This window comes from Chrysochloris asiatica, unplaced genomic scaffold (assembly GCF_000296735.1).
Source record: "Chrysochloris asiatica unplaced genomic scaffold, ChrAsi1.0 scaffold00032, whole genome shotgun sequence".
NCBI lineage: Eukaryota > Metazoa > Chordata > Mammalia > Afrosoricida > Chrysochloridae > Chrysochloris > Chrysochloris asiatica.
This window is the reverse complement of record NW_006408550.1, coordinates 12,443,420-12,455,284: the sequence shown is the minus strand read 5'-3', so window position 1 is coordinate 12,455,284 and position 11,865 is coordinate 12,443,420. Positions and strand designations below refer to the sequence as shown.

General features: G+C 42.2%; 1 pseudogene; it reads left to right on the top strand.

The window, feature by feature from the left end:
- Positions 1-9,030: 9,030 nt before the first annotated feature.
- Positions 9,031-10,591, top strand: LOC102822152 (annotated as a pseudogene).
- The last annotated feature ends 1,274 nt before the right edge of the window (positions 10,592-11,865 follow it).

Below are 11,865 nucleotides of genomic sequence, written 5' to 3'. Positions count from 1 at the left end.
ACCCAGCATAAGGTTTCCAAGGAGCAGCTGATGAGCTTGAACAATCAACCTTGTGGTTCAAACTGACCTTGTAGTCCAGTGCATTAACCTGCAACGCCATACTTAGAGACAGTAGGAAGTAAATGAATCTCTGAAGTGTCTGGTCTGGTTAGGTGAATTGTAAAGACATTCATTGAAATAGGGGACAGAGAAAGGTGGTTGTTTTTTGTTGCTGTTTTGTTCTGTTTAATGGAAGCCCGGACACAATGATCAGTTCATTTTGGGTCTGTTGAGTTTGAGATAGAATATTTATATATACACATATGATAATACTGGACTTCGAACCACAAGGTTCATGGTTCAAGTCTGCTAGCCACTCCACAGGAGAGAGAGAAGACTTTCTGTTCCTGAAAATATTTAAAGCCTTGGAAACCCTACAAGATCACTGTGAGTCAGAACTGATTCCATGGCACTTAACAACAACAACAAGAACACAATAATCAGCTGGAGGTCTGAAAGGGTCAAAGACAGAAATGAGAGGGGTTTCTTTACAGAATGCTAGAATAAACAATGTGTTTGCTCTTTTCACTCTGCTCTGCTCTAGGGAAAGAGTGGTAACCAAAGGTGCTGACTTGATTCTCAGTATTGAGAAATGGTGTGTGCCCTGGGGAGTTCTTTCTTGTTTTTCTCTGTTTGTTTGTTGTTGTTGTGTGTGTGTTTTTTACTTTCTCTCAGTGCCAGCAGAGGAGAACATGGTTCTCTGTCATGCTGAGAAGACAGTGGGAATGGGCAGGGCTGGCAGCCCTGCTGGTAAGGCAGTGGCATTGGCAATGTTTATTCCAGCTGAAGAAATGGCCTTTCTTCTTATATTTGTTGTTGTGTGCCATTGAGTCGGTTCCAACTCATAGGATTTCCAAGACTATAAATCTTCACAGGAGCAGGGAACCTCCTCTTTCTCCCATGGAACAGCCGGTGTGTTTGAACCACTGACCCTGAGGTTGACAGCCCAACATGTAACTCACTACTTCACCAGAGTTCTCCTCCTGCTTACATATGTGCAGCAATCTCTAACCCTTCCTTTAAGACTTACTTCCATGACAGCTTCTCCTACCTACACTCTGAGCAGGCCGGCAGCTTGCTTCCTTTTTCCTATGGCTCTTCATTCAGTAGGACTTATATCTTATTACAATTAGCTGCTTTATGATTAAAAACAAATCAATGGTTTATTATTTTTTTCTGTTTGTTACTTTGTGAATCAGAAAACATTAAGGCAAAGCAAAGGATTAAAGCAGCCATGGGTCAGAGAGGTGTCTTAGTTTTTTTGTGTTCCTGTAACAGAAATACCACAAGTGCATGACTGTAACAGACATTTTTTTCTCTCACAGAAATCCAAATTCAGGGTGCTAGCTCTAGGGGAAGCCTTTCTCTTTCTCTTTGCTTCACGTAGTTCCTTGTCTCCTTTCAACATCTGTGGGTTCAGCGTTGCTTAGAGATCTTGATGCTTCTTGGCATTAGTTTTCCTCGAAGGTTCCCAGTGCGGGGACTCAGGATCCAAAGGACAACTCTGCTCCTAGCTCTTCTTTCTTGGTGTTAGTAGGCCCCTCACTATCTGGTACCTTCTGTCTTCTCTTATCTCTTATAAGATAGAAAGTGATGGGGCCATACCCTAGGGAAACTCCCCTTACAAATGCCCAGGACTATGACCTGAGTAAGGGGGTTGTGTTGTTGCGAAGTGCCTTTGAGTTCGTTCTGACTCATAGCGACCCTTTATGGGGTTTCCAAGGAGCAGAATCCCCTTATAACTGATTGGCTGGTCACATCATGGGGGACGATTCATTATGTAAATGCAGAATTACATCATTACATAATGGCAAACCCTTGAGAACCATGGCCCAGCTCAATGGACACATATTTGGGAAGACACAATTCAATACAGAAAAGAAGGAAGTCTTGCTTTTCTCTCAGAGTGTTGTGTATTCAGAAGGGACTGCCTTACTGCAAATACAGGATAACTCAGCTCTACATTTGCTTGGTTAGGCAAGACACTAGAAATGCGACCCCTTTACCTGAAAACTTTTATTAAAGTTTTGAAGTTCATGAGCAAGTCGGGAAATTGGGCTGTGTTTGCTACAAACTACTCTTGAGGCAGCTCTGGAATCAAGGACAGAGCTGTCAAATTCAGGGCCAGGAGCTCTGCCCGGCTTCCAAATGACTAGTGGAACGGAGATAACCTTGGTTGAACATCCTTTATGAGTTGCTAACCCTGGACCCAGCCTGTGTAATTAATAATCTCATGGGAAACAAATAGGATTGACACTCTCTGACAATGTATAATATTCTTAAGTTAGTCATACTTAGATTTCTGTTTTCTCCCTAAGTGGTATACAGGCATACCTCAGAGGTACGGCACCTTTGGTTCCAGAGCGCTACAATAAAGCGAATATCACAACAAAGCAAGCCACTCAGCTTTGTGTTTTCTGGTCTGTATAAAAGTGATATTTACTCTGTAATGTAGTTTATTAAGTGTGCAATAGCATTATGAAAAAGTTAGAAATATTTGAGAATGACCAAAATGTGACACAAAGACAGGAAGTGAGTACTTGCTGTTGGGAAAACAGCACCACTAGACTTGTTTGACTGTTTGACTGATCCAGGCTTGCCATAAACCTTCAATTTGTAAAAAAAAAAAAAAAAAAAAAGCGCACTATCTGTGAATTGCATTAGGAGAAGTATGCCTGTATTCTACGTAGTATGAAAATGAAGAGATCACATAATATGTGTGAAATTCTTGTGATCAGATTTCTTTGTCCCGATGTTTGCTAACTGTTTTCTATAAAACAATGAAAAGGTGTTCACTGCTTAGTGTCTCATATGCAGCAAGAAAGTTGGGATTGGGTGTGTCCTTGAAACCTGGCACACACAAATGAGAGGAAGTGAGTGACTTGAAGGTACCAGTCAGCCTGTGTCATGGGCCTGAGGGAAGAGACTTGTGCCTGGATCTCACCACACCCTAGGAAGTGCTGCTAAGCATGCCCATGATCTTGGCTGTAGCATAGGACCATCTCCCTGACACCCTAAGACCAAGTGAGCTATGCCAGTGAGAACTCTGGGACATCTCTGACAGACCAGACTCCATGTCAACCTGAGTTTATCTCTTGGTTCTGAAATTAGTTTGTCATTAGGATTAAAGGTCATGAAATGGAACCTGACCTGGGAAAGAGTCCTGATTTTGGCAGTATTCTAGTCCATGTAGTCAGGCCTTGGCTTTAGAAGGACAGTGTGATCCCTCTGGAGGACAGCTAAGACATGATTGCTGCAAAATCTTTGATGGTCATATGGGTTCCGTATGAGGCAAAGTCCCCGAGGCCTCATCTGGGGCTTGTTCATTGGGCTCAAGTAACCCCAACACAGGCCCACCCATAGGGTCTTGGTGCAATGTAAGGTCTTAACTGCCAGGGCAGTTCAAACGAAAGACTTATTGCTTACCCATTAAAGCATGGAAACATAGTCAGAGCATCTGAATAAAGGGTGACTGGGAAAGAAAAATGTCAAAGTCAAGAAGCAGTATTCTATGTCAGGACTGACATAGGTGAGGGACAGTCTGAAGGTGGGATGGCCAGAATTACTGTTACCTCTTACCTATTCCCCAGATCTCCGTCACCTTCTGTCTTGATTCACTCCTTCCTGTCTGGTAAAACTTCTCCTCCTTTCATGTTGTTAAGTGCCATTGAATTGGTTACAACTCATAGTGACCATGTATAGTTTTTCTCAGGAGTGACTGGTAGGCAGAACCATTGAACTTGTGATTAGCAGTCCTGTGCTTATCTTACATTGCTTCACCAGGACTCTCCTCCTATAAAAGAGTGTATGTGATACAAATTTTCTGAGACCTTGTAAGTCTGAAAATGTTTTTATTTTACCGCTATTGATTGATAGTTTGGGTGGCATCAATTTCTGTTATCTTCTAGTTTTAGTCTTATTCTTGCATTATTAGCAAATACTAATGAATGCGCATTTGCTTTTATTGAGCATTTGCATTTGAATTTCACAAGTCTTAGTTTCAAATAATTCATTCACTAATTTGATTGTTCACTACTGCAGTGAACAAAAGGATCAAGATCTATGCCCTCATGAAACTTATGAATATAAGATAATATAGAGATTTTATTTTAAGTCACTAAATAGGTCTTGAATAGGTTTTAGTCACAATAGGTTTTGAATCACTAATTTAGGTCTTTACAGATGTAATGAGTTTACAGAAGATGAGGTCATACTTGTACTGCAGTAGGGTAGTTTGTAATCCAGTATGACAGGTGTCCTTATAAGAAGAAAAGAGACACAGGAAGACTGCAATGTGAAGACGGAGACAGAGCTTGGAGTTATGCTATTGTATCACCTAGAGCTACTGGAAGCTGGAAGAAACAATGAATGCTAGTTCTCTAGACATTTTGGAGGGAGCATGTTCCTGGACACACACTGAAGTCAGCCTTCTAGCCTTCAGAGCTGTGAGAAAATACATTTCTCATTTTATGGTATATTGTTACAACCACCCTTGAAAATTTACTTTCCTAATGGTTTGCATGGCCTCTTGGTGCGGCTCTCTAGAATACAGCACTGGTCTACAAGGTTGTCTTGAAATGCAAGGTTGGTGGTTCAAACTTACCAGTCACGCTTTGGGGACCCTATAAAAGATTGTTATGAGTTGGGTCCGACTCTGCAGCACTTAACAACAACAAATGGGCAAAATATTGAATGATGCAGAAAGCATCAAAAGAAGATAAAAGGAATGCACAGAGTTACTATAACAAAAATCAATGATTGTTCAACCATTTCAAGAGATAGTATATGATCAAGAGTCAATGGTACTAAAGGAAGATGCCCAAGGTATGCTGAAAGCATTGTCAAAGAACAAGTCTCTGGGAACTGATGAAACACTATGAATTGAAATTGTTCAACAAACTGATGCAGCACTAGAGGCACTCACTCATCTGTACCAAGACATTTGGAAGACAGCTACGTGGCCAACTGATTTGAAGAGACCCACATTTGTGCCCATTCCAAAGAGAGGTGAACCAATGGAATGTGGAAATTATCAGACAATGTCATGTAAGTAAAATTTTGCTAAAGATACTTTTTAAATGGCTGCAAAAGTACATTGACAGGTAACTGCCAGAGGTTCATACAGGATTCAGATGAAGACATGGAATGAAGGACATCATTGCTGATGTCAGATGGATTTTGGCTAAATTCAGAGAGTACCAGAAAAATGTTTATCTGTGTTTAATGACGAAGCACAGGCTTTTGACTGTGTGCATAATGACAAGCTATGGACAACATTGTGGAGAACTGTATTCCAGAGCACTTAATTGTGCTTATGAGGAACCTATACATAGATCAGGAAGCAGCCATTCAGGCAGAACATGGGAATAGTTTAAAGTTAGGAAAGGTGTGCTCCAGGGCTGTATTCTTTCGCCATACTTCCTCAGTCTGTATGCTGAGCACATAATCCGAGAAGCTGGATTATATGAAGAAGAACATAGCATCAGGATTGGAGAAAGAATCATTAACACCCTGCAATATGCAGAGGTTACAACCTTGTTTGCTGAAAGCGATGATGAAAGTGATGAAGACTTAAAATACAAAGACCACAGCTTTCAGTATGTGATGGGTTACACCTCAATGTAAAGAAAACAACTGGACCAACAAATAACATCAGTATAAATGGAGAAGAGACTGAAATTGTCAAACACTTCATTTTGCTTAGCTAAACCATCAACACTCATGGAAGCAGCAGTCAAGAAATCAAATGATGTATTGCATTGGGCAAATGTGTTGCATAAGAACTCTTTAAAGTGTTCAAGAGCAAAGATCTCGCTTTGAGGATGAAGGTGCGCCTGACCTGAGCCATGGTATTTTAATAATCTCATATACATGTGAAAGTTGGACAGTGAATAAAGAATAACATAAAAGAACTGATGTATTTGAATTATGGTATTGGAAGAGAATATTAAAAGTGCTATGGATTTCTAGACACAAACAGATCTATGTTTGAAATAATAACAAGCAGAACGCGCCTTAGAAATCAGGATGTCATAACTTCATGTGTCATACTTTGCGCACATTATCAGGAGGGACAAGTCCCTGGAGAAGGACATCATACTAGGTAAAGTGGAGGGTCAGCAAAAAAGAGATGGATTGGCACAGTGGCAGCAGCAAAGGGCTCAAGGTTAACGAAGATTGTGAGAATGGTACAGGACTGGACAATGTTTCATTCTGTTGTGTATAGAGTCAATATGAGTTGGAATTGACTTAGTGGCACCTAACAACAGCAACAATGTATATGTCTGTATATGTGTAATGAATTTCTGTGATGAATTGTTGTTGTTAAGTATGTGGAGTTGGTTTGCAAGGTAAAAATATTTGGGCATGTGAATTATTGTAGATAAGTTTCTCACTGTCTGAAAGAAGTTAGCTCTTTTAACAGAGCATTCATAGTAATCATATATTTTACCATCATTTGTATTCTTTACTCATCACAACATCCCTAAAATAGGTTCAGAAAATATACACAATATACATTCATATATAATCTGATTATTTCATCCAAAGAAATCTGATATGTATTAGCCTTTATTGGCACATGAATTGAATGACTTTTTTAGTAGCTGCTTTTTCAAATTTAATCTAGAAACAAATTGCATCAAGGTTGGTGCTAAAAGTCTATCTGATGAATCATTCCAATTTTATTATTAAATTTAGATTTATAGATAGACGATTACACAGCGGTCACTTTTAAATTGAAGTACTATTTCAAAATAAAAGCTTCCTATTTATGTCTGATTTAGTAATGTAGCTTTGCTTGGATTCAACATGGAATAAAAATCATTTACCAATGTAGAAGTAGTAAAATGACTAATTTTCAGATTAACATTGAATTTCCAGTGTTGCCTGTGAGATGAACTTACAGGCTGAAACCAAGGAAGCTTCCATATTGCTGAATTGTGATTTTCATCTGGCTCCCTGCCATGTCAGTGGATATATTAATACTTAGTTCTCGAGCATGTTGTGAAGTTCAGTTAATTAATGTTTGTAAAAGCTTCTTGAGATTGTCTGCTGAAAGGTATTGCATGAGTTACAATTGTATAAAAAGCAAACATGTAGAGCACTCTAGAAATTGTTGCTTGGAAGAGATGAAAGTGCCTTGGCTATCTATTCGCTTTGTCTGATGGAAGGACTTCTGGTTTCTTGAATTCATTATAGTATTTGACGGCTAGTGCATAAAGATGGCTTAATGATGCATCATTCCATTATAGTGCGGAAACCTTTGTGAAGTTTTGGTCAAAGTGGTTTAGCTGTAAAGCATTTATGTGGTGCTCATATGGGCAGAACATTCAAATCAAGCATCTTATTCAAAGTAAAATGTTAGATGATTAATGATTGCAACTTAGTGACTGGACCCTTTGGTGGTGGTCGTGTGCTGTCAAGTCAGTTTCAGCTCACTGAGACCCTGCATAGAGATTCTGTATACAGAATAGTATAAGTACCATGAAGTCCTATTGCAGGAGAAATTAAATGTACCATGGACTGCCCTAGAACAAACAAATCTGTGTTGGAAGAAGTACAGCCAGAGTGCTCCTTAGAAGCCAGGATGGAGAGGTTTCATCTCTCATACTTCAGACATGTTACCAGAAGGGACCAGTTCCTGGATATCATGCTTGATATAGTGGAGGGTCAGAGAAAAAGAGGACAACTCCCAAGAAGATGGATTGACATAGTGGTAGCATCAATGCGCTCAAACATAGCAACAGTTAGTTGTGAGGGTGACTCAGTACCACACAGTGATTCTTTGTTATGCATGTGGTTGCTGTGAGTTGGGATTGACTTGATGGCACCTAACAACAACAACATAGAGATTCTAAGGCTGTAAATCTTTATGGGATCAGAAAGTCTCATCTTTATCCTGTGAAGTGGCTGTTAGATTCAAACTGCTAATCTCACGGTTAGCAACCCAGTTTGTAACCCACTACACTATGTGGTTAAAACCCACCAGCTGATCCTTGGAAACCTTATACAGGGTCGCTATGAATCAGAACTGGCTCAACAGCACTTAACAACAACAACCAGAGCTTCTGAATCTTGTGGTAGTCGCTTTAATTGTTTTTCAACATCTAATCTCCATTTATCTCGCATAGTTGTTGTTGGTAAGTGCCTTCAAGTCAGTTACGACTCATTGTGACCCTGTATGGGTTTTCTGAGGCTCTAAATCTTTACTGAAAACCTCATCTTTCTCCTGAGGAGTGATTCCTGGTTTTAAAATGCAGACCTTGTGGCAAGCATTTCCAGTGCTTATCCTATAGCCATAGAACGCTTACTTTCTTCTGGAAACCTGGCCATCCCAAATAGAGACTACATTTTCTACATTTCTCAAAGCTAGATGGCCTTCTGGTCACTAAGTTCTGATTGATAAACCTTATAGATTGCACTCTTATAGGGAGGAATGAGTCCTTCTTTCCCCCTTTATTCATGTGCTGCCTTGACTGTGGATGTGGTGACAAGTCATCTTTGATATGGCTGAAGAAAGTAGTCGAAAGATGGAAGAGCAGCAAGACAAAAGGCTCCTAGGTCCCTAAGTGACACAGGGCAGAGCTGCCATACCAGTCCTGTATTGCCTACCTATAAGTATATTTGAGCCCGGGTGTGGTGATCTAGAATAAGCACTGGGATGGGAACAGCAAGATCGGCTGTTCAGACCCACCAGCCATTCTTGGAAACCCTATGTAGGGTCTCTGTGAATCAGAATTGATTCAGTAGCACACAACAAGAACAATGCATATATTTACCTGTTATTTTTAGTCTTGGTTATAAGCCATCATTATAATCTAATGTTGCTATCTCTACAGACAGCAGGAGTGGGAGGAGGGAATTGATTCTGTTTACAGAACTTATACCAAATCAACTGTAGGCAACCCAGGGACCCATTCCCAGCTTCCTGACCAGTCCTGCATCCGCAGTGCAGCCGGAGCTGGACTGCGCCGGAGGATCCCAGCAGCCATGTCGAAGCCCCATAGTGAAGTGGGATCGCCTTCATTCAGACCCAGCAGCTGCATGCAGCCATGGCCGACACGTTCCTGTAGCACATGTGCCTCCTGGACATGGAGTCCACCTCCATCCGGGCCCGAAACCCTGCCATCATCTGTACCATTGGCTCAACTTCCCGGTCGGTGGAAATGTTGCAGCAGATGATTAGGTCTGGAATGAATGTGGCTCGTCTGAACTTCTCTCATGGAACTCATAAGTACCATGCAAAGACCATTAAGAATGTGTTCATCGCCACAGAGAGCTTTGCTTCTGATTCCATTCTCTACCTGTCAGTTGCTGTGGCCCTGGACACTAAGGGTCCTGAGATCGGAAGTGGGCTCATCAACGGCAGTGACACCATTGAGGTGGAGCTGAAGAAGGGCGCCACTCTCAAGATTCCTCTGGATAATGTGTACATGGAAAAGTGTGACGAGAATGTCCTGTTGCTAGAATACAAGAACATTTGCCAAGTGGTGGAAGTGGGCAGCAAGATCTACGTGGATGACGGGCTTATTTCTCTGCAGGTGAAGGAGAAAGGTGCTGTCTTCCTGCTGACAGAGTTGGAAAACGGTGACTCACTGGGCAGCAAGAAGGGTGTGAGCCTCCCTCGGGCTGCTGTGGCCCCGCCTGCAGTGTCTGAAAAGGACATCCAGGATCTGAAGTTTGGAGTAGAGCAGGTTGTGGATATGGTATTTGCATCTTTTATCCGCAAGGCAGCCGATGTCCATGAAATTAGGAAGATCCTGGGAGAGAAAGGCTATAACATCAAGATAATCCACAAAATGGAGAATTACGGGGGAGTTAGAAGGTTTGATGAGATCCTGAAGTCCAGCAATGGGATCATGGTGGCTCATGGCGATCTGGACACTGAGATTCCTGCAGAGAAGGTCTTCCTAGCCCAGAAGATGATAACTGGGCCGTGCAACTGCGCTGGAAAACCTGTCATGTGTGCCACGCAGATGCTGGAGAACTTTATTCAAGAAGCCCCGCCCCACCCGGGCTGAGGGCAGTGATGGAGCTGACTGCATCTTGCCATCTGGAGAAACCCGCTGGAGGCTGTCTGCAAGCAGCGCGTGACTGCCCGTGAGGCTGCTGTCTACCACTTGAAATTGTTTGAGGCGCTCAGCAGCCTGGCGCCCGTTACCAGACTCCACAGAAGCCACCGCTGTGGGCGCTTTGGGCGTCCTGGAGGCCTCGTTCAAGGGCTGCAGTGGGGCCAAAATCGTCATTACCAAGTCTGGCAGGTCTGCTCACCAGGTGACCAGATATGGTCCCCCGTATCCCTATCATCGCTGTGAGCCGGAACCACCAGACAGCTCGTCAGACCCACTTGCACTACGGCATCTTCCCTGTGCTTTGTAAGGACCCTGTGCTGTCAGCCTGGGCTGAGGATGTGGCTCTCTGAGTGAACCTGGTCATGAATGTTGGCAAATCCCGGGGCTTCTTTAAGACTGGCCATGTGGTCATTGTGCTAACCGGATGGCGCCCTGGCTCTGGCTTCACCAACACCATGCGTGTCGTGCCAGTGCCATGATGGGCCTGAAGCCTTTCTTCTAGCCCCTGTCCTCTCCCCTGCCCCCAACCTTCCATTAGGTCAGCAACATTTATAGTGCTTACTCGGAGCTGTAGTGTAGCACTGGGGGACTGGGACACCAGGGAAGAAAGCTAAGAATCTCTGTTAAGGTTCTTGTGGCTGTGTTAAGACCCTGCTTGGGTAGGGATAGCTCAGAACCCAGCTGCCCATCTTGTGGCTGCCCTCAAGCAAGGGAAGAATGAGGGGTGCAGGACTGGAAGCCCTGAGCTTATTTAATGCAAGAGGTCACCAAGCATCCTCTCCTTCATTCAGTTCCTGTAGAAAATGGATACACACAAAATGCTCCGCTCTGGCTTGGGATCTGCAAGAGCCAGGTCTTAGGGCCTGGGGCCAATGGTTCCAGCAGAAGCCGACTCTGACTCTGGTCCTTACTTGCTTCCCCAGCCCCTCAGTCTCCCTCCTTCCCACCTGTTTGTGCATTTGGGCACCTCTGTTTCCTGCACTCTTCAGTTGTCACTGCAGACAAAGCCTCCACCCTCCACCTTCCATTCTGCCCAATACTGCAGCCACCTCTAGGCCTGTTGCTATAGAGCCTGCTTGTATGTCAATAAACAACAGCTGAAGCCAAAAAAATAAATATAAAAAAATAAATCAACTGTAAATTTAGTTTGAGTGTTGGCTGCATTAAAACTTTTTATTTGGGGGTTGTGGGTTCTGACTCATCACCCTAAAATGGATAAAGAAAAATTTCTTGAGTTGCCTCTTGAAACAGACTGGGGAGCTCTCCTTTGAAAAAATTCAGTCTTCTTGAAAGTCATTAGCATTCTGAAAGTAGAAAAACTGAAAAGAAAATGTTATAAATAAAATCATAAAATTTAAATATATTAACTAGATAAACCATCCTGATTGGCCACCACACTCTGTCCTACCCTGATTCATTCTTATGGTTTAATGGAGGTAAATAAATTTCTCTAAATGGGACTAACTGAACTTTCTTTTTTACTATAGACAATCTCTCTACTCTAAATTCTGCAATTTTTTCTGAGCTCAGGGAGGTGGTACTACAATACCAGATACTTTTCAAGTATACCTTTCATTGGCTTCTTAAAATATTTGTTGTTTTTATGGAAATGGAGGGTACACCCTCCCCTTTCAGCTAGACTCTGTGTACATCTAGATACATTACAAATGCAAGTATTAATAAGTACATTACTGAGTTTTTATATGGAATAAAAACAAATGGCATGCCCATAATGCCAATTACATTCCATTTT